General features: G+C 33.7%; 1 long non-coding RNA gene across 1 annotated transcript in view; it reads right to left on the bottom strand.

Annotated features, from left to right (window-relative positions):
• Positions 1-394: 394 nt before the first annotated feature.
• Positions 395-25,043, bottom strand: part of LOC126966210 (uncharacterized) — a 64,025-nt gene continuing 39,376 nt past the window's right edge. The window contains exons 2-5 of the long non-coding RNA XR_007729696.1: positions 24,300-24,450; positions 5,471-5,565; positions 3,805-3,884; positions 395-453 (exon numbers count right to left, since the gene is read on the bottom strand). This is a non-coding gene — a long non-coding RNA (uncharacterized LOC126966210). The remainder of the gene's footprint in view (positions 454-3,804; positions 3,885-5,470; positions 5,566-24,299; positions 24,451-25,043) is intronic.

Here is a 25,043-nt window from a genome sequence, read left to right as displayed (position 1 = left end):
AGAATTTTTGAGGTTTTTCAAGAATCCTGAGCGGCACTGCATTGTAATGGGCATGGCGTATCAATTACCATCAGCTGAACGTCCTGCTCGTCTCGTCCCTTATTTTCATAAAAAAAATTTAAAATATAAAAATAAATGATACTCTATTTTTGGAAGTCCGTACTCTTTATTTATCTCATTTGAAATCAGATAAACTTAATTTTTTCTAATAAAAGACAGCAACCCTATTTGGTGATGCTGTAAGCACCAGCTCTGAAGTGCGTCTTCTATCAAGTTTTCTCTTGGCAAAGTCGAGACATGTCGTAACATTAACCTTCTTGATTTAAAGTATTGGTATTATAATAAAAAAAACGTATAGGAACACGAAGCGCGACAGAAGAAAGCGAAAGCGCTGGAAGCGAAGCGATGCTTACTTTGAGTTTCTGCTCTCCTGATATCTTTCTTGCCACGAATCTGTAACAGAGATATGACAAATTACTTATAATATAACACCTGCGTTGAGGGCTCGCTTCAGAATATCAACTACACCGCCATATGCTCTATAATATATACTTCAGTCCCAAAGTGCAACTCAGAAAATGGTTGCAGAAGAAAACAACTTGGGTTGCTACCTACTGTTTGAAACTAAAATATCCTAGACTTATGAAGAAGTATTGGAAGTAATAATTAAACAGCATTCACCAATCGACTTGTTTCTTTGAGGTAATAGTGGGTTATCGTTTAAGGAACAAATTATCATATTTCTCTCAAACATAATAATAAGCCCATTTATTCCTAAACGATGTACATACAATCATTTTTAAATCAAATCTAAAAATATTTATGCTGTATGTTTCCTATCTCGCGAGACTTTCCTCCAGTTAAGACTCGCTGTTAACTTTATTTCATCCTCCCATCTGGTAAACTGTCTACCTCGGCTACGCTTGCCATCCCTTGGATATCATTCCGTCACTGCCTGGCTCCATTTCCTTTTGGTGTCTCGCACCTCAAACATACTGAATTTCAAAATTGTTGCACTTTGGAACTGAGGTATCGACCTGTTTTATGGAGAAGAAGGACAATGGAGCGTACGGATCATCTGATGGTAAGAGATATCCGTCGAGGAAGCACAGGAGCTCTTGCAACCTTTTAGGAAGGTGTCCTGGAATCACGCAATAAAGATATTTCTAAACTTTGGTTGAAAGCGAGAATGCTATCACAGCATTTTCTATATACATATCTGTGGCCTGGTGCTAAAAGGGCCAAAGTACGTTTTTGTATGAAACGAGATTGTAATGCCAGTTTATTGTAAAAGCATGATATTTTTTGTGCTAAAAGGGCGTTAGTGTATTAACAATCTTTCAAAAGTTACTATTTAAAAAAGGCCAATGTAGTGTGCGCTTTCATACAGTTAAGTAAAAAAAATGATAAAAGGGCTGCAGTATACTTAAGCCGCTAAGAAAATATTGATTTTTGATAGTGGCCCTATTAGCACCAGTCCACAGATATTATACGGCATATTTCGGCATTTTTCATCATTTTGTGTGCTCTGCTGCCGGATTAGCCACATAGCAAAAGTAGCAATTGCTACATGCCCCGCGTAAAACGGGACCCTGTATATCCATCTCTGAGCTACAATAGACAAATAAGTCCTAATCCAAGTCCATCATATTCACGAAGCATCCTTACACAGGCAATGAATTCAAGCTCTTCAGGTTGATGCATCCAAGATACGATAATTTATATTTATACAGTTTATTCTTCATTACTTTTTTATAAAATAATTTATAACATTCCTGATGCATATATTGGATGCAGCACCTTACAAACTAATTTGTTATAATATGTATATTACAGCCACTGTAAAATACTTTATTTGATGTAAAAGAGTGGGCGTTGAGTTTCTTGTATGTTCTTCTCACGAACTCTTTTCCGCACATATGGTAGATTCAGCAATTTAAAAGAAATATTTATAGTGACGATTCAAAAATGCTTAGCTTAAGCCTAATAATTGCCCTTGAATAAAGTTTATTTGTCTTTCACTTTAATTTGTGCCATTACGTACGTATTTTAGCCGAAGAGAAGTTGGAAATAAAGCATTTTCTCTCTACCAAAAGTAGTCTTTCTTCAAAATGTAAAAGTAAGTAAAAAAGAAAGTAATTTTTACTCCAACCAAATCAAATCATAATTCCCGCGCTTGCTTAAGGCTGCTATCCCAAGATATGGCCAAAATAGCTCATAATTGAAACCATTGGTGGCTGAATGATCTTGTTACCGGGAGGTCTGTTTGATGTGTTTTTTATTATTATTATTTCCTTTAAAGTTATTATATATTTTACTTTATGAAATCCTCACATAATGCCTCTATTAATTTACGGTATGTGTGGATTGATGCATCTACTATACTCAATAACTCTTGTGTTTATAAGTATTAATTTTTATTTATTTTTTCTTTTTTTGACTTACTCGTGTAAGCCTTTCAGTTTTTGACATTTGAGTATTTTGCTGCGTCACTTTTCATATATTGTAATTGAAATGATTTGTAAAACAATTAAAATGTACATCTTGACTTAAAAGAGTGGCAATGAGTTTCTTGCTACTTCTTCTCATTAGCTCAACCCTAAACGAAGTATCGGTAAATTCAATAAGAAACAATTTCTTTTTACATTCATGAGTGTCATTTCCGGGACCTACATGAATAAAGTGTTTTTGAATTTGAATTTTGAATTTGAATTTCATAACGGTGTATATAAAGCTTTTATTTTAAAAAAATATTGTTATATGTGGACAGATTATGAGAAGAAAATTAATTTTTTCTTTACATTTCTATCTTTAATAGAAATTGCGAAAAAAATCACAAAAGTACCCCAAACGTTTGCAGTTGGAGCCATGTTAATCATTCAATCTAGATAAAAATTGCATAAAAAATTATTAACTGTTCACCAATACTATTTAAAATGACATAGTTTTGTTATATTTGTAAAGAAAATTGTATTTTGTTTGTAATAAATTTAAATGCTTATAATTCTGAATTAAAACTATGGCGATCTTGTACGGCAGAGGTAACCTAGCTCCGCTCGGTTCTTCAAGGCCGTTGGCTCGTTCCCCAGCCTTAATCCAATATAAGTATATAATATAGTGAAACTAACTATATATAATAATAATAATAATTCCTTTATTTCAGACAACAAGGCCCATAAAATAAATACCTTATAGTCTAACATACATACAACTATAACTTAAGTCTACGTCACATTTTCGCGGCGATGTGAGGCGCGGGTTCGGTAGCTTCCGGCGGTCGGCGACGTCCGCGATACTAGCGGAACACGACCCTCTTCGGCCACAGCTGCACGCCCAGGAAGGTTGATATATGTTCTGTCGGGACGCGAACAACAAAAGAGTTGAAGTCTACTGAATGACGCGTCACCAACTTTTCGACCCCCAACCGGAACCTTGTCTTCTCCACCAAGTACTGAACAATGTCGGAGGCCTTGGTGGTGTGGTGAAAGCGAGAGACGTAGATATACGTCGCTGGGATTACGGGACGCAGGAGCTGGTTCTGTCCTATCGGTGCTGTGCCACATTGGTTATGACTATATAGGAGATTGTCTCCTGGATTGCGAGGTGTATTGCTAAATTAGTCAAATTCTTCGAAAGTGTGATGTTTCATTTATGCACAACGTTTTACTTAAAAAAATATTGCTTAACTTTGTTATTTTTTATTTTTAAAATAAGGCCGCTGGTAGCCAGTTTGCAGCGGATTACCACATATGAACGGAAAACTGTCATATTAATATTATTATATAAAATATAAAAAAAACTTACCTATGCACTAAATTATTTTTCATCACTATTTCGTTGCATACGGTGATGACCATAAAAATCCAGAGCATTCCAAACTGCTTCTGAAAATTAAAATGACTTATTAAAAATTTATATTTTACTAAAGTTTTTCTGTTTAATTTATCTATTTTTTCTAATTTATTTATATCATTCTATTATGTAATTCGGTCAAAAATTTACACATCTTTAATCATATTAATGGTGAGTACATACTAATACGCTTCACGCTTACGGTGATGGGAACCAAAGAGGATGTAAGTACTACGTAATAAGAGGAGATATAGGTAATGAGAGGCTAAGTTTGAAAGCGAGCACTTGCTTAAAACGTTGTAGATTTCGGGTATCTCCGTTTTTTACAAGATTATAGCCGTCATCTGTCAATCTTTCAGTTTCAGTTTCATACAATCGAGTGAATCGCTTTTTTCTTACAGAGTTTCGCTAGTCTGATGGGAATATCGTGATTCCTCAAAACTTTTTCGAAGATTTTTTGTGAATGTGTCAAAAACCCACTCGCAAGCGCGTTCAGACTAAAATCTAATGAAAATCACATCAAAAAATCATGAACCCAGGATTGTTTTTTCGTCAATTAGGTACATAGTTACACGTGAGAAAAGAACTGATTTTTGAGTGGAAACTTCTTTAGCATCGTCGTGATTTGAAAGTCGATGAAACGAAAAAGCGAGACAGTAAAAAGAGGCACACAATAAATTCATCAGATTTAACGTGGGAGAAAATGAGATAGGAAGCATTGTACAGTGTTTTGGTACCAGGCGATCATAGTTGAAAAAGAGACTGTCTTATGTATGACGCGAGTATACCTTAATATATTCTGACGCCATGCGTACGACGTATTACTACCACTAGACACCAGGAGAACATATATGTGGTAGTGGTGGTAGTAATGCCTTTTATAGCGGTTGTAATCATGTGGCATCCTAGCAACATGTACCAGTACTTCATACGCGGCTTAGAGGTTCATTCACAATGCAGGTTTCACTTCTGACATGTGTACTTTGTACGCACGTATTTTTTTTAATATCACTCTCATTTCAACCGAATTTAAAAAGAGGCCTTTTTGCTTACATTGCAAACACATTAGATTTGATGATGGAATCTACGAATAATTGAGAACTCCTTAATATTTATACGAACCTATACAATATATTATGGATTTAATAATAAACTAAATTCTGATTACAGAAAGTATCTTTTAGTGTAGTCTAACTAATGAAAAATACCACAAAATAATGTACACAGGACCTTTATAAAGGTAGGTTCTCAGAGTAAGGATTGGTCTCCGCTGCGCTCCAACTAGATACCGCATTACATAAGAACAATGGCTTTTATTACGGCAAGTTTATATTGTAGTGTGAATGGCTATTTGCAAAGCGACAATTCTATCGCAACAATACATTTTTAGAGAAGGTAAGGAGGAAGAAGTTAAGAGTGACAATGAGTTTCTTGCTACTTCTTCTCATTAACTCATCCCTCTACGAAGTAGCGGTAGATTCAATAGGAATAAATATTTTTTTTAACATTCATAAGTGTCATTTCCGTGACCTACATGAATAAACTGATTTGGATTTTATTTGGAGTTGTTTTTATTTAAGCAACATTATATTTTTATAAAATTAATAATACAAAGTACCTTATAATTATTGCAGTCCAGTCCATGAAGTTCCAGTTTCACTAAACTTGATGTACCATTGAGAAGAATCGTCGTAGACGTATACAATATTTTTTCTGAAAAAGAAGATTAGAATATATTTATGTATTGATGAAGCACCCGGTAGATAAATTATGATGGGTTTTTTCGGAGTTTTATGGGGCTTGTGGAGAGAATACGTTAGGTTAGGTTAGTTAGTTAATATTAGTTAATATATTTTTATATCTATATTATTAAATTACACCAGTCTAAGCCACTGCCGTACCATTTATTTAAGATATATTATACAAATCTATTAAACACACACATGCATTCACACCCACACACAAACATACACACAGAGAATTTTTTTATGAAAATACGGGACAGGACGTTCACCTGATGGTAAATGATACGCCCTGCCCATTACAATACAGCGCCGCTTAGGATTCTTGAAAAATCCAAAAATTCTGAGCGGCACTACAATTGCTCTCGTCACCTTTAAACATAAGATGTTAAGTCTCATTTTCCCAGTAATTTCACTAGCTACGGCGGCCTTCAGACTGAAACACAGTTATGTTTACATATTACTGCTTCACGGCAGGAGGCGTTTGTGGTACCTACACATAATGTAGCCGGCATCCTGTGCAAAGGAGCCTCCCACTGGTAAATGGAAACTGGTAATGTATTATCGTCATAATATAACTTTCACAAGTCTTTTAAAACTTATAAAAGCGTCTGTGAGGTCGGATCATTGACTCTCTCCACGGAGTTCCTGGTTCTTACCATGTCCGCCACGTACCAATGTATTTTCGGTTTTGTAATTAATTTTTACGTTTATCCGACGCATTCTTAGGTCGGCAACGATCCTGTGATTCCGTTGATGTGGGCTGCGGTGATCACTTACGATCAGGTGACCCGTATCCTAACTGACTAATCATAGACTACTAATAAAAAAAATGAACGAGTTTGATAAAAGAATAACTACCTACTGTACACAGGGCGGCAACCTTGTGAAATTCAAATTCAAATATTTTTATTCAAAATAGGATGTGACATCACTTATTGAAAGTCAAAAACTACCACCCATTCCAAAAAGACCGCTACAGACCTGAGAAGAATGGGCGCAACAAACTCAGCGGGCTTTTTTTTTTCAACAAAAAATATGTTTACAAAGTAATATTGTACAAATACACTTATTATTTAATAGCCTGAGGTCGCTCCATTCCCGATCAGTGGAAGCATTAAGAAAGTCATTTATGTTATAGTAACATTTACCAACCAAACGATTTTTAACAATTCTATAATAAATTTAAATTATTCTAACAATATCGTAATACAACAATTTCTGGGATCTTGATGTAAAAGCATATACGAGTACATCGCCCCACAAAAGACTTACTAACTCGATTTAACTTAACCGAGTAGTAGGCATAACACGCTTATGTTTGTTCCTCGTGCTAAAATTATGATTGTCACAGTTTCTACCGAATTCCTCAATGTGCTTATGATTCCTCTGGGAGAGTATAAGCGGCAGTGATCACTTTTTACTAGGTGACCCTATTTTCCTTAGTCCTCTTACTACATAATATTAAAAAAAAACTGACATCAAAAACTAAAAAGTATAAAATAACTTAATAAAGATTTAATTTTATACACCTCTTATGGAAACCTAACCTTTAATTTGAATAAAATACTATTATTTGTATGTGCTACCAATCCACAGATTTTAAGTCGGTGCCAAGCCCTATACAAAATAAAACTAAATAATATTATAAACAGCTTACTTACTATTGGGCCAAACTAGGTGAAATTTTAAATGTAATTAAATGTTAAGGGACCAACTGGCAACTATTCTGCATCAAACTAAAAAAGAATCACGTAAATCGGTTCATGAATCTCAGTGTAAGCGGTGTACATACATAAAAAAACCAATCGAATTGAAAACCTCTTCCATTTTGAAGTCGCTTAAAAATACACTATAATAAAAAAATATTTCTTAAAGCCACGGACTAGTAAAAAAATAAGGACTCCGTGTCACCTTACATAACTGTAGCACCAAAACAAATCGATTAACGTGTAAATATATAGCCCCACGCACACACTTACACTACTACAGGCCGATAGGCGGCCATTATGAGAATTGTCATAGTCTGTGACAGATCAGTTTGCGTTCAATAAAATATTTTAAAAATGCCGTCGTGCGTTGTGATAAAGTGTAAAAACTATACTATATATAGTCTATAGACTTTGACGACCTGTATAGCCGAGTGGTTAGCGATCCTACCTACTAAGCTAGAGGTCCCGGGTTCGAATCCCGGTAGGTGCAAGCATTTATATGATGAATATGGATGTTTGTTTCCGAGTCATGGATGTTTAAATGTATTTATGTATGTTTATATGAATTTATGTATGTTTAAGTAAGTATACTGTATTAAATATATCGTTGTCTTGTAACCTATAACACCACAGGCTATATATGCTTAACTTGGGGCAAGATAATTTGTGTAAAAATTGTGTCAATATTATTATTATTATATAAGTATTTGTGGCCATATATGATTATTTTAGGGAGAAAAAATTGTGTAACTAGTATCCCCGTAACCGCACACACACTATCATAACGGTGGTTCACTTGCTAATATCACGGCGCGGAGTCCTTCTTTTTTTACTCGTCCGTGCTTAAAGCTACACAAATACAATTAAAAACTATTTACACTAATATGACAACAGTAATATATTAATTAGCACGAAAGTAATTATCAAAACATCGTGGTAAAGTTTTAAATATTATATGAAAAGCTTTCATCACATTAGATATCACTAGAGATTAATACTTGCGGCGAGACAAGGCATTCACCTTTTGTTAATTGATACGAGCGCACACTCGAGCATAAAGCTTAGAAGTATCTAAAATTTAACTTACAGCAAGACTAACATGTATTATATTTAGATATTCAAATATAGAATAGAAAAAGAAAAATCTCAAGTCCTTATTTTCTTTATTTATGTAGACCAAATGCGAGACGTGCATCAGGTAGGTAGGTACCTCCGCACGTCCGCGGTTTGAAAAAACAGGGGATCATAATGAAGCAAGGTTGTCAACTATCATGGGTTTCATGAGAAAGCTCATGATCGTTTAGAGGACAATGGAGAGGGTTATGCTCGGAGATCAATGCGAGATTGACTAAGAAATGAGGAGATCCGCAGAAGAACCAAGGTCACCGACAAAAGCCCAAATGATTGCAAAACTGAAGTGGCAGTGTGCAGGACACATAGCTTGACGAGCAGATGGCCGTTGGGGCAGTAAAGTTCTCGAATAGCGACCACGTACCGGAAGACGCAGTGTTGTTAGGCCCCTACAAGATGGACCGTTGACCTGGTCAAGATCACTGGTATAGCTTGCATGAGGGCAGCCCAGGACCGATCGTCGTAGAGATCTTTGAAGGAGGTCTCCTCCAAATATCATACGGAAGATATTAAATAAAGTATAGGACTAATTCAAGCCAGCCCACGTTCTAGCCTATCATTGTTTTGGTCTGGTGAAGCTCAATATCAGTTCGAACCATTTCAACCGTGCAACTCAGAGCTGTTCGAATTATCGGGGTCCAGTGCTTTGTTTTTTTTCCTAATAGTATAACTATAATAATTTCGCCCCACTTATATTACAATCTAGCCTCATCTTAGGCTAATAAGTAATTGTACTTTAATTGTCCAATTAAGGGGAAGTCCCTTTATTTTTGTATCTTTTATATTATGCCTATTTTTATACTTACTAATTCAGTAGCACTACACTAGCTCAAATGGTTTTGTTTGTTTGAGTCTTCTTACTATATCAGTGTTGTCAAGGATTGGATTGCATTGACATTGAAGTCTATGTTGAGGAGCTTAAGGGTATTTTTGTATAACTTCGTCAACGAACTCGATGTTAAGGTCCCGATGGAGAAGCTGTTTGGAATGTACCAAGGTGCAGTGCTTTCAGTGCTTTGTGGATGCTAATTCGTTGCGGGATGACAGTCGCCTATATATACAAATGATTTAAGTTTTCTTTAGTGTTAATTCCGCCAACATTTGTCTTTAAAATATTTCGACACGTGTTTCGCCTCTACACGAGGCATCCTCAGGACGTGTTGTCTCGCCAAAATCCTTAATTATACAAAATCATTTGTATAATTAAGGATTTCCGCAAAGTAACGCCTAATTCAATAAAAAGCCTATATATTATGATATTCAAATTCAGATGTTTGAAAATCATCGTCATTTAACGTAACTTTGGTATTTTTTTTTTAACATTTTCCTGAATCTTTTATTTTCTTGTATACACATGGCATATTCATTGCTACGTACGCTTGCAACGCTGTGGATATTGAGAGACGAGGGCAGCAATGGCGTTCAAAATGGCGGCAATACATAAGATTAAGAGTCTCAGAGAAAAATGATCGCCATAACTTATTTAAATATATATTTATAGTATTTTATAATTTAAAAAAAAATAAGAAATAAGTACAATAAACAACACAGAGCCTGATTAAATGAATATTAATAATAATATAATGTATATTTTATAGTTTTTTTTTTTATGTTTTAATCCAGATAGTATATTAACTCTCTGGCTATAATCTGCGTAATAAACGATGAAATAAATCCTAACTTCATTAAGTCACCCATCCGTGAAAAATGACAAAATATAAACCTAATTTCCGATCACCAAATTCGACCTAAGCCGATTATCGCCAGACCAATACGATTATATCAGTATTTAAAATATAGGAAGCGGTTTGTCGTCTGATACACAAAAATGAACCGTATCACCTAAACACAAGTCAATGAAGAATTTTCGTATAATTGATTTCAGTTTTCACGTCCAAGACGCAAATTTGATTAGAATGCACGAAGCATGCAAATTTTCTAACGTATAAGTACATAGGGGTGGGGTTGTGGGGTTGGGGCTGTAATGGGGTTGATGTGTAGTGAACAGTGAACGACAAGTTTCGGACGAGGGGTAAATATGTGTGAGTGTAGTTTTGGTCGAATTCGCGAATGTGGGCGGTCGCGCCGTAGTATAAGGAAGAAATACAGATTAGGCGGTTATATGTACCTACATTTCATTCATATTATTATGTTAAAAAACACAATTTTGTTAAAATTCTTAACTATACGACTAAACTGAACACTATACTGCCATTGAGTAAATTTTAAAAAGTCGCTAAAAAAACTTATTATTTAATTAATTAGAGACTCAAAATGTTGTTATTTTTAGTAAAAATATTTTGTCTTTGAGTTAAGTTGCATCATAGCATTCGAACCATGTTGATTGCACAAAGCATAGCCGGGACTAGCTAGTTATCTACATAAATATTTTTGTAGTATTTTCTTTGATTACTTTGACTAATACTTTTTATTGTAATCAGTGATTTATAATGTTAAATATGTCAAATAAAGTATTGCACTGAATATTACTCAATCAAAACTCAACATTCAATCACAAAATATATTTTTCATTCTTGATAATTAGGTATTCAAGAATTTAAAAGATATTTGAAAGAAAACATTTGAAAAGAAAACATGATGAATCATCAGCTTGATAAGAGATATTTTCAAAGAAGTTTATACATTTTTCAAAAATTACTTGAACATATTGAAAAAGTATTGATTTAATAATAACGTAATTATTACATAGTTACTAAATTTAAATAAAGATTGCATGCTACTAAAACTATAAATAAACAAATTGCATACCTGTTGATATTAATAAAATACTTCGTGCAGAATTTGACATAATTTTGATGAATTATATCTTATATTACTTTGATAAACATACATGACCATACTAAAACACAACTCAGTAACAACTAAACCAAAATAATCTAAATTTATTCAAAACTTCGTGAGAAAATGCAAAGCATCAATTTTTCTTTACAAAAGTTCACCGTTAAATTTCCATAAAACACAATAAAATAGAATACATTAGACAAGGGAGATGGTCGAAGGACCGGTAGCCGTGAGATCCGTCGGTCAGAGTTCAATAGATATTATAATGTTAGGCGCGTTCTCACAATCGCGTGACGCGACCTTGGGTCAACCATCGTCGGTACATCTCTGACCGTTGATCTTTCACACTGGTTTACTATTTCGATCCCAAAGGGCAAACTCGTCTATTTCAAAGCATTAATAACACAAAAAGTGTCACAGTTTATGCATATTTTATGCTGATCTCATTAAATAAGTTGAAATATGCGGTAAACAAATATCATTATTATTAGTAAAATTCATAAAATCTTAAGATAAAGAATCTTAATACTTAGATACAATTTAAATGTCAAGATATAAAATATGGAATAGACTTATATATTAGTATTAGTATAACTTACACCTCACTAGTTAGGACGTGAAATATGGCGTGAACATAACTATAAAATTAATATTACTTATGATTTCCTAAGAAAAATAAACGTAATACTTACAAAATGATAGTTTGGACTGTGTTTTGAGATAATTATATCTTACTTCACAGCTGCAGAAGAATTTTTGCAAAATTACAAGTTGGATTACAGCAGTTAAAATAAAAATTTTATATTTGACTTAAGCAAAAAAATTTTTTTATACATCCAAATTATCCAAATATTAAGATTGATTCTTAATTAATTAATTAATGTAGTCTTGAAATTAGAGTGCTACAAATACTGTCATTGATTCTCCTGAGGTATGATATTGTTTTAATTTTTATGCCACAAGATAGCTTATACTAGAATTTGCTCAGCAAATAAAAGTATTAATGCAATAAATTTACCCACGAAATTCATACAGCGGTTACAGAGTATGCGTATCGGGTAACAGGTTTCGGGTTCGATTACCGTTGACTGATTGCATATTTTTTCTAGTATGAAGCCATGTTTCCAAATGTAAGGGCCGTGAAGTACGTATTTCACGCTTTGGCCTTTATGTTCAACCTTGTCCACACATAAAGAACAACGGTGAACAAAAGCCATCAAAGACGTCTCTCATCTCTCTCACTAGCCTCGCCACACACACACACTTTATTTTCCGTTCGTTATCTTTCTTTTGCTATCAATATATGTGGACTGGGCTTTATAAGTTAAAGAAATAACGATGGCAGCTAATTATTATAATCTAATGATAATGGTCCATTAACGAGAAACTTAAAAAAAATCATAAATTTATAAATTTTATCTCCAGTTCTTACGTATACTACAATAGTGGACTGCTTGAATTCGTATGATGGGTGTGAAGGAGGCAGCTCTCTTGGCGATAGATTGTCTATGTGTGACATTGATCACACACACATTCACAATTGTATATTATTATCATCACTTTGTTTTTACGATTGTGGCTGAGCTATATATTGATATTGATTTAAAACTAATTATATTAGAAGCTGAAGTAAGTTTGTATATTGCTTTGAATTGCTATTATACTATAGTTATAGTTTTCAAACATATTTAAAAGCAAATACAAGACATAGATACACAACAGGAGATTATCTAAAAATAAAAAATTATATTTTTTTTAAATCACACAATAACTACGTTTCGGGATGATTAGGTATTTTATGGAATCCATTGAGGCTTTGATATTTTTTATTATCTTTTATATATACTTGTTCAGAATTGATATATTGAAGTTGGGACTTTTTCTCATCATCCATGCCTATAGCCAGAAATTCTTAATCTCTCCTTATATCATTTTAAAAAATATATAAAATTGGATTGATTAACAGCTGTTGTGCAATTATTATGGGATTTCCAAGCTTTTATGACCAATATATTTAGGAGAAATTTACTGAAAGATTTTTCAGAATTAGAGCATCTTTGCCCTTTATATCAATAATACCGCGCCACTGATAATGTTTTCTATATCATCCAGAACTTTCGAGGTAGCAACCTAGTACTTAATTATTATTGTAGTCAAAAGTAAAAGAGTGGTTTTCCACAATTTCGACACGAATTTTCAAAACAGATATCCCGTTGGTTGGTTGCAAACTGAATTGAACTACTTTCAAGGAGGCCAACACCTATGGAAGAATTCTTGTTTTTTTCCATTTTCTTATTAAGACATACATATATATCATCTTTTAATTGGTAAATTTAAGACACATATAAGAAAAATATTGTACTCGATTTAGTTATCTTTCAAAATTGTCTAGATGGCCTATCTTGTATGGGAATCATTGTCGATAAGAGTTTTTCCTAGATAATTATGTATATCATTGGTTTAAGATTTGAGTGCTTCCTGAAATAAATAAATGAAAATAATTACGAGGGTACACAAAAAAAATTAAAATCGTCCAGTACGAAAATTGGCAATGAACAATCCATTACAAATATATTTTTTATTTATTTAATTTAAATGCCGCTCTCGCATTCTTAAAGCTTAAAATGTTATTTGTTAAAATTGGTGGAAATTTAAAAAAAAATTATATCAATTACTTAAAACTTTTTTTACTACTCGCACTATCGCTATCAATAACAAGAAGGAAAAAAGTAACTCTCTACTTTACTAAGATCTTTTAAACAGTATACTAACCAACATTGTCTACGCTATGTTAACCAATTTCTATATTATTGAAATGTACGTAGAGATTTATATTTTGTTACTTTGTTAATATCCATCCTTTCCCAAATCGGCAGTGCGCCAGGGCTCTAGATTTTTCAGATACACCAAAACCGAGTGTGCCGTACGGCACCTTGTTCCCTCACCAAGTTCTGTCTCTTATTTTGTTTATAAGATTGTTTATTTTGCATGGTCTTATAGCTTGTTTCAATAGCTTTCAGATACTCAATTCATTCTTATTATAACCAATCTATTGCTAAACGTGCATACCGCGTGATCAGAGTTTCTTGTAACAGAGAGTCTAGTGTAATAAAAAAAAATGTATTGCGTGTGTTTATGTAAAGCCGAATGAAAAATAAATTGAAAGTCAAAGGACCCAGTTTTTTTAGCCTAGCTGTTACGTGTAAAAGATTCATTCTTAAACATCAAGGAGATTTTCTTTAATTCAAAATAATTCTAATTCAACGCTAAAAAGGCAACTTAATACATTATATATATAACTTCTGGGTTCCTTGCGGACATACTTGAAGCATACTCTTTTCTCTCTTTTCGAATAGTAGGGTAGTTTTTGACGTTCAATAAGTAATTTGAAATCGTATTTTAAACAGGAATATTCGAATTTGAATTGGTACCTATAGATAATATTAAGCGTAGCCAGTAAATAGTACTTTGTACTTACTTTCAGGGTTTGAGTGGTATTTTAAGGATAAGCATATATATCAAAAACTTAATTGAAATGCGATATTGACAATTCTTTAAATTTATCACTAGAAGATGTTGCTAGGTTAGCTAATTATGTAATAACTTATGACAGAGGACTCTTAAATTGGGGCTGAATAAATTGACCGACTTACATAGATATTTATATTTCTACTTTATACTGTAGAACTGAGTTGCGAGACTTGGTTTTTTTTTTTGTTGTTCAATTATGTTTTTGATGGCATTGTTTCTACTTGTTCGTAACATCGTCAGATAATTTTAGTAAGCCAAGATTAACCAATGATGATATAAATAGTATTCAAATTAACTTATTATTATTTTATTAATTATTAATATTTGAATTATTAAACAAAAGTCCCACGTTTGTTCTTCTCAGTTTTGACGCATTTCTCTTGCGAATGTTTGGTAAATTCTAATTTACAATTCATTCAATTCCAAATAATTCTTTAAATTCAAAATCAATTTAAATTGAATTAGAACAATTATTGATTTTTTTATTATAATTCCCATTATACAATTCACAAATTAGGCTAATTATAAAAGTGCCTTATGACTATTGGTATTGAAAATAGATTAATCTATTGTTTTAGAGGCTCTTACGAATATGCTACTTGCTAATAATCTATCAATTAAATACATCATTTGTGTTTCACAATGTATAGTATATCTAGCAGGTAAGGGCCATTTAAATTAAAGGATGGATCTTGTAGCAAATATCATATTTATCTGCCGCGTACTGCCTGGCAGAGTGACATGCATTTGACAAAGTAGGTAATGTCAATTTCTATAATGGTATGGGAGCCCAAGAGACTAAATAGAGATTTACTCGAGCGTCGTGGGCACCTATTGGATTGTGAGGATTAGATACTAAAAAGAAAAAAAAGCTTATATGATGTATACACTGTCTCTGGTGGGGAAGTGTGTACAACAATGTAAAAAAACAGTCACAAAGAAGTACTCAAGTGACATTGTGAAACAGTTCCTTAGTCTAATAAGCCGTTGTGTCAAATCCATATTGTTCCTGGAAACGGTACTTTGGACATCATACAATATGTCTAACGAGGTGCTCTAGGTTAGAAATTCAATTGAAATAATTTAATTGTACCTATCTAGAAATCAGAGAAACGTTTCGAAACAGACGGAGCCCACTCGAAGACCGGGTGTAGTGACAGTTCTCTCTGCCGAAGAATTAACGTATCTAATCCCATGTGCGAGACGTGGACAGCCCGCGGATCAACGTGTGTGCGAGTTGTGTATGTGAGGGTAAGACGAAGTTAGATCGTCCACACTTTACCACCGAGCCTCGATAGAAACTGTACACCTACAGGATATATGCCACTTGTGTTCATTTTTAATAATATCATTATTGAGTGTAAATTACCTGTAGGTATTTATATACCTACAGATAATTTACTATATATATATATATCTATACATATTAAATAAAATTGGAGCGTCTGTTTGTAATATTGAAATAACTGTTTTTTACTACATCTATACTAATATTATAAAGCTGCAGTGTTTGTTTGAACGCGCTAATCTCTGGTACTACTGGTCCGATTTCAATGATTCTTTCAGTGTTGGGTAGTCCATTTATCGAGGTAGCTATAGGCTATGTTTTTTTTTTTCAAAATTACGGATCCGTAATAAAATTGCTATTTTGTAACACAAGGTGTAAAATCGAAAACCTATTTTTGCGTGCGCTGCAAAAACTATTGACAATAGAACAAAATGATGTACAATATATATATAGGCAATATTTTATTACTTATAAAACTATCGCGTGAATTATACTTTATATGGCAAAACAACGTTTGCCGGGTCAGCTAGTGTGAATATATATATATATACGGTATATACACCAACATAACATAATTTAAAAAATTGTGTCTGTCTGTTTGTTCCGGCTAATCTCTGAAATGGCTGGGCCGATTTTGTCGGGACTTTTATTGGCAGGTAGCTGTCCAAGAAACGGTTTAACTCTAAAAATAATTTATATGGAAAAACAACGTTTGCCGGGTCAGCTAGTCTAATATGTATATAAAATTGTCGTGTCCCAGTCTTTGTTACCAAACTTCTCCGAAGCGCCTGAACCAATTTTTATGAAATTTTGTTTGCATATCGGGTAGGTCTGAGAATCGGCGAACATTTTTATACATATATCATACCCCTTAGAGATAAGAGAGACCCACCCCTAAATATATATATATACTTTATTTTATTATGATTCAGCATTAAAAAATACATACAACTTAAAATTTTCGCCCTTCTACGATCTACAACTATTTTTATATCGCGATTTTTATATCATTCTGTTCAACAAATCACCATTCCATTCCACAAATCCGCTATAGATGATGCTCTTACCAACTTTTACCTGTAGATTGGCGCCACAAGCTGAGAGTTTAACAAACATACCAATATATATGAATCATGCGTCACTCGGACGGTTGGATTAGTTAGTTAGAGCACTGGGGAGGAAGTTGAGAGGCGTGGGTTCATTCCCGCATAGCCGATAAATTATGGTAATGTGTAAACTTTATCTTAGTATGTAGAGTATCTTAAAGTGAATACATCAATTTTTAGAGCTTCTATTTACTGTTTGTGAAACGCTACGCCTTGTTAACATGTTTTTAAAGTAAGTAATCCATTAACCTTGACTTATCTAAAATTAACTTAAATTTATTAACTAACATTTTCAATGTCATAGTCACATAAACTTTATTAAAATAAACTTACAATAAGCGCGTTTGCGCGTTATCGTGAGAAGAACATCCAAGGAACTCAACAGCCACTTATTTCAGTCAATAGAGTATTTTACAATGGCTGTAATATACATAAAAATTTGTTTGAAATCGTATATTGGATGCATTAACCTAAGAGTTTGAATTTATTAGTTAGCGTATGGTTGATTTTTTTTTATATATTTTTATAAAAATAAGGGATGAGACGTGCAGGACGTTCAGCTGATGGTAATTGATACGACCTGCCCATTACAATGCAGTGCTGCTGAGGATTATTGAAATACCCAAAAATTCTGAGTGGCACTACAACTGCTCGTCACCTTGAGACACAAGTTGTCAAGTCTCATTTGCCCAGTAATTTCACTAGCATTTCACATTACTGTTGTGGTACCCATAATCTAGCCGGCATCCGGTAAATTAATTGGCAGTTTATAATTTTTGGAAATGTGACATATATTCCAGGGTACCCTTCGGGTGTACGCTGGTCAGCTCCTAACATCATTAATCTAACTTTCGTGCTACCCTTTATAATAGTTCGGTCGGTTCCCTCGGGCGGGGGGCAGCGGGAGTAGGGTGCCGGCCGGACGCGCGCGGGGAACGATCGCGGGGGGGATATATTAACATACGAATTTGGCCAACCTTCTTGAGGGGGGCGAATTTAAGTTTTGCGTCGCGTATTGATCCCCAGCTTTTCGTTAGTGTAATGATGCTTGGGTTTCATTATTGTGTTTACTTCACTAGCTTCGTCCTGCGGCAACGTTTACCAAATTTTTTTTTGTCTCTCAAGATGAGCCGATCCTTTGGCTCATCTTGAGAGACAAATTACCGTGAATGTAATAAGAATATTCTAGGATTAATAGTGCTCTTGACGGCATATGCAGCCCGATTTGATACAATGTATTAATTTGGTAACGAAATTTATTTATGATTATTTTTGAAAACATCACTCAATCTTTAGAAAAGTCATTTACGTTATAGCCACCATTAACACATAAACGTTTTTTAACAATTCAATTGAATTTGTAACATTTTTCTAGCCACTTCTCCTCCTTAAAGCTCAACTTTTCAGAAGTGGTGTTAAAATCTTTAACATTCATAAACTTTTGACATAATTGAATAAATGATTTTTTATTTCTTCTCCTCATTTAAAAGCCTTCTCAGTTTCTCGAACCCGTTCGTCTCAGATCCAAGACATATATTTTCGAGTGGGTGGTTGTCTTTGACGCTCAATAATTAGTGATTATAAATCTTATTTAGACTATAAATATTTGAATTTGATACACAATGATAGGCATAGGAGCTGGATAGGCCACACACTCCGGAGGGATCCTAACTATATACCGAGGGAAACCCTAAACTGGAACCCTCAAGGAAAACGCAAACTTCGCCGTCCAATGCAAACCTGGCGGCGGACTGTCATTGACAAAGCGAAAGACATCGGAATGATCTGGAAGGAAATTACTTAGAACTTAGAACTTAAGTGAAGTAAGTAATATATGTCACATCGTCCTGCAAAAACAGCGCAAACTTGTTGCTCGATTCTCATCTTCTAGCTCTCAATCTGATTTAGCTCAACCGGATCCAACGTTGGTCTAAAACTCTGGCCAGCTTATTTCAACGAACATTTCAAAGTTAAAGTCAAATAAACATTATTCAATTAGGCTTAAACTAAGCGCTTTTGAATGGGCACTATTAAATTACTGAATCTTAATATACTCGAACCATATTATGTTCGGAAAAAGTAGATCTCGTGAGAAGAACATTTTTTTTTATGATAATAAGGGACGAGACGAGCAGGACGTTCAGCTGATGGTAATTGATACGCCCTGCCCATTACAATGCAGTGCCGCTCAGGATTCTTGAAAAACTCAAAAATGCTGAGCGGCCGCGGCACTACAATTGCGCTCGTCTCGTCAAGTCTCATTTGCCCAGTAATTTCACTAGCTACGGCGCCCTTCAGACCGAAACACCGTAATACTTACACATGGAACAGTATTCCACGGCAGAAATAGGCACCGTTGTGGTACCCATAATCTAGCCGGCATCCTGTGCAAAGGAGCCTCCCACTGGTAATACATACCAGAAAACATACCAGAAACTCAACTTTCAGTTTAGTTTGTAGGGTGCTGCTTTAGATTAATTATATAATATCTGGATAGACTATGACAGCTATGAATACGTCGAAAACAATTATGTTTAGAACTAATCTCTATTAAGAGCAATTCCCGCACACTAACACAATGTGTCACACAAATCGCGAGTGTAAGACGTAGTCTGTCACGCACACTAATCTAATATTCCTGACCTATTATTATCAGCTGCTGCATCCAATATATGAGTTGTGTAATAATATCAAATATTTCATAAAAAGTAATAAAGAATAAATTGTATCGGCCTTACAAATAAACTTAGTATAAAGTTATAACTGATGATAAACAAAGAAAATGCAAAATGTTTACAATATCGTTGACAACACTGTCAATAAAATGATAATTCTGAAGTTTTCCGAATGACAAGCTGCCTTACAAATAAACGCGGGAAACGTTATACGTCCGAACAAACCATTCGAAGGCAAAATGTCTATTTATAAACAGTTTACATATTCTTGGTTTATGCTTAGAAATAACTTTATGCCAATTTTATTTGTAAGGCCGTATAAATATAAATTATCGTATATTTTATATATGTTTGCGTAAGGATGCTTCCTGAACATGATGGTCATTATTACTGTCTTAATTAGCAATCGCATCCAGCAAATACAATTCTTGTAAAATATACCCAAATGCACTGCATTTCTACTCTGTGTAAATATTGTAAGGATATAACGTTAGCATAAGGTTAGTAACACCAAGAGTGAACGAATCAAGTGAACCTTTTGATCTCAGATCGTTTCAGCTCAATGATTCACCTCTCCAATGAACTGTGTCTGAAATCTGCATTCGTGTTGTGTTCTGTTTCTCTTGTTTAGAATTGCCTTTAGGCACAGTCTTAGTTTTCTATCACTGCACAGACACATTAGAATCTGCTATTATATTAAATGCATCTATAGATTTATAAAAAACACTTAGATTTTCCATAAAAATAAACATTTTTATTACTATTTTAGCTAACCCGACCTTTCTAGATTACATTTTCAAGGAAACTGCGGTTGAAATGAGTCAATCCCCACTAATATTATAAATGTGAATGTAACTTTGTTTGTTACGCTTTTACGCCGGAGCTATTGATTTTGATGAAATTTGATACAGCGATAAATTACTGCTTGGGAAAGCAGCTACATTTAATCCCGGAAAAATCCATGGTTTCCGCGGGATTTGTGAAAAACTGATATTCACTTCGATGAGCTATAACTATACCAATAGTAGGTTTAGTTTCCTATAGCAATATTCCTCGAAATAAGAGACATATAATATGTTGGGGACGGGAGCGAAAACGGGAACTGGAATTGAAATAGGACACGAGATAATCTTCAATACCAAACTTGCTTTTTATTCTTAAAAAACTCTTTATCTACGCGGACGAAGTCGGGGGCAACAGCTCGTAGTCAATAGATGTTACGGGTTCATGATAGTATTTACTAAGATGTGCTTATAGTCGATATTTTTGGCCGATTTCATGAATCACGGTCATGACACAACAGTCCAAAAGTCGAATATAATTTTATTGGCATTGTAGAAATAAAGTATTTTCCACGTTCAAAGATGGCAGATTGTCAAAAATGATCTGCTTATAAGCTAGATTATATTAAATTAATAGTTTTTAATTGTTAAAATATGTCTATAAAATAGAACTTGTTCTCTGTACGCATACTGTTTAATCTACGTCATTCTTTTAGTCTTTGTCAGAGTATAGACAATGCATACTTTATAGATTCTTTTCTCTCTTTGCCCTTCACCGTGATGAAGGCTGCAGGGAGATCACGAAACTCTTGTTACATAAGTTATAATTAAAAATACATCTTGCATAAAAACAGTACTTACAGTACAGTACAGTTACTAATTTCAATCCTAATATTAATTATCAGAGATTCTGAAAATATGAAGCATTTAAAAAAGTGGTTCCTTAACCACAAACATTGTCGGGCCTATCGATACCAATAAACATAATATACTTTTGTATTTACTAATATATAGTAAAACAGTTTTCATATAAACATTATTCGCATATATATTCTTGTAAACATAATAACGATAATAACAACTTTATACTAAAACAACCCAAACGTACAAATTTGTCCATTCGAAGCAAGATTAAAATCGGACCCTCCTAGGAAAATGGTTGGCATTTAAGAAGTCGACCATCACCCTGTATTAAACCTCTCCCTCCGGCACTCCCTCGAACACCCTCCCACATACTTTACATACGTCACTGATAAATCTTCACCCGAAACAAAATTCGTACGCAATTTCGTTGGCGCTATTCATGAAACTCCTAATGAATGTAATGCATGTTTGACTTTGGTGTTTAATGATGCCATTTGACGGTGAAAAATAGACTCACCAGTCGATTAGAATTAAACCCCAGCACATAGGCGATGTGACTATAAGACTAGGGTAGATTTAGAGATTTACTTACTTTTATGTATTTTGAGTCCAAAAATCATATAGAATACGACAACTTAGATAATTGATACTTCTAGATAGAGTTTCTTGCTGTTAGACAAACGATAAAAATAGGCCAGAAATATTAGTTAAGCGTGTGTGACAAGCTACGTCTTACACTTGAGATTTGTACGACACTTTGTGTTAGTGTGCGTGAATTGCTCAAAATAGAGTTGAGTTCTAAAGTTGATTTATTCGACATTTTCATAGCTGTCATAGTCTATCTAGACTAGACTAGACTTAGATCATTTGATCTAGGTACGACAATTTAGCCAATAATAATAATAAAAACCAATGGTAGCTAAGAAATTTTAGTTTGAACACAAATTGTTTTTAATTTAGTAAAAGGAAAGTACAGAGAAGGCTTAAATCTAATATGTATAACGATCCCAATACAAGTGTCCTAAAACTTACTGGGAAGTCTCAACCACTAAAGTGTATATGCAATCTTTGAAATAAACGAAATTTATTATTTATAATTATTATATAAGCCGTTTATTGATTGTATAATGCAATTTTACGAGGGAGGCGTTCTTAACAGGGTGAGATCGTAATATGTAATTTCTTACTTTTCAAAAGAAAAAATAATTCAAATTCCCAACTGGTATACCCAAGAGCACAAACAAATTCAACCCCTTTACATTACTCTAAGATCTTTCATACGAACTTCCCCTTCGTTAATTGTCATTCCCGGATTTCATTATAGTCGTATCCTTGTGCGACCCGTTCGAGCTTATCTCTAGACCTATGTGTGTGTTTTATCAAATCGGTGAAGTGTATGAAGCTTTGTATAAAAGGTTCACTTACGGGTTGATTTCAGGAGACATTTTAAGTTTATCTGTGATATTTTTTTAATTTATAAATATATTTTTAATATAAAATATTTATAATAATTTTTTATGTACATTGTTTTTGTGTATTTCATTAAAAAGAGCGCAAAAAAAATGCTGGGAGAGTTTTTGCTTCGTTTCTTCTCTCTCAGAGCGCCATTTGTTTCCGAAGCGGTAGTAGTTTCTAGTGTATTAGAAATGGCATAAAAAATAATTCTAATGAAATCAATTTTGAGAAAATAAATGCCCTCTATGGCCCAACACGGCTTTATCCGGTCTGTTTATATAATACAAATATGTAATTATTAATAGTAAAATATTTGTCAAAATGCATCAAGCTGATTATTAATACATGAAAAGTATAACACACGCGGAACTGAGCTCTTATATAAATAAACATATCTTAAATGTCTATGGAGTATCTATAATTTCTAACTTAGATTGCTAATTGGCGTAGAAGTATTGTCTTAATTTTTCATGATGCTAACTTTATAATAAGTAAATTTAAATGAATTACAACTAGGTACCTACTTGGATAACTATCTATATAGATTTTACACATTCGTCGTTCCCTTCCCTAAAATATGGTCGAGGGAGGCGATGGCTGGTCCATGCGTCATGCTCGTGAACGGGTGCTACTCGTGGTGGCTGGATGATCTTGTTACCGGGAGGTCTGCTTGATGTGTTTTTTTATTATTATTATTTCCTTTAAAGTTAAAATATTATATATTTTATTTTATGAAATGCTCACATAATGCCTCTATTTATTTACGGTATGTGTGGATTGATGCATCTACTATACTCAATAATTCTTGTGTTTATAAGTATTAATTTACTTTTTTTTCTTTTTTTGACTTACTCGTGAAAGCCTTTCAGTTTTTGACATTTGAGTATTTTTGTTGCGTCACTTTGCATATATTGTACTTGAAATGATTTGTAAAACAACTAAAATGTAAATTTTGACTAAAAAGAGTGTCAATGAGTTTCTTGCTACTTCTTCTCATTAGCTCAACCCTTTACGAAGTAGCGGTAAATTCAATAAGAAACAATATTTTTATATTTTTTTTTTGACATAATTTAATGACATAAGTGTCATTTCTGTCACCTACATGAATAAAGTGTTTTTGAATTTGAATAAAAAAAACATAAAAGGGCAGAAAGGAACAAATTTTCTTTAAATTACGAATCACTGATAATAAACTCTATTATCTATATAATATTATTACCACAGAATATTACGTTTTTACAGAGTTTTGTATGAGTTTTTAGTAAAGTCATAATAATTCAATTTAAAAGTTAAATGAAATGTTATCGAATACAACATTTATGTAAGTAGTTAAAATAAAGATTAAATTGTTATAGTCACCTTAGGAGAGGTGTGAAATGGCGCGCAAATCCAACATGGCTGCGAAGTTGTGGCGGGAATGGCACGCGGAATACGCGCGCTGTCTACAGGGCTGTCAATGTCAGTTGTTCGGAACAGTCTTTTGTATTCAGCCAGCCCAGCGAGATAACTTCTGAAAATAATAGCAAATGAAAATAGAAAAATGTTATGAAAGGTTCTTCATAAGTTATTTAAGTTTACTAATAAAAAGGTTTTGGTTAAAAATATATAACCACTGTTCCTGTCATATTAAAATATTTTTAATTAAAAACTCCTTGGTTTTAAAAATCGAATACCATTTACTTCTTTAAAAAAAGATTCTCGGTCTTGTCACAAGGTCTTTTCAAACTTAGTCGTTGAGAAAATGGAATAAACTCGAGAAAATTCTAGAGCGATGATTTATTATTTAATTTTTTTAATTGACTTTCGAAGTGGTTTAACACAAAAACAGTTTGTTGACCGGATGATTTCTGCATTTGGTGATGAAGCCCCATCCAAAACCACAATTTATCGCTGGTTTGCTGAATTTCAACGTGGACGTGTCAAGCTCATTGATGATCCCCGTCAAGGTCGTCCAAAAACTGCAGTCACCAAAGAATACGTTGATGCTGTGCGTACGCTGATTGAGGAAGATCGACATGTGACATACCGCGAAATTCAGGCAACTTTAGACATTGGCATGAGACAAATATAAATAATCTTGCATGAACAAATAGGTGTAAAAAA

This window comes from Leptidea sinapis, chromosome 9, assembly GCF_905404315.1.
Source record: "Leptidea sinapis chromosome 9, ilLepSina1.1, whole genome shotgun sequence".
In the NCBI taxonomy this organism is placed as follows: Eukaryota; Metazoa; Arthropoda; class Insecta; order Lepidoptera; family Pieridae; genus Leptidea; species Leptidea sinapis.
The sequence above is the reverse complement of the archived record's forward strand: the minus strand, read 5'-3'. Positions and strand labels throughout refer to the sequence as shown.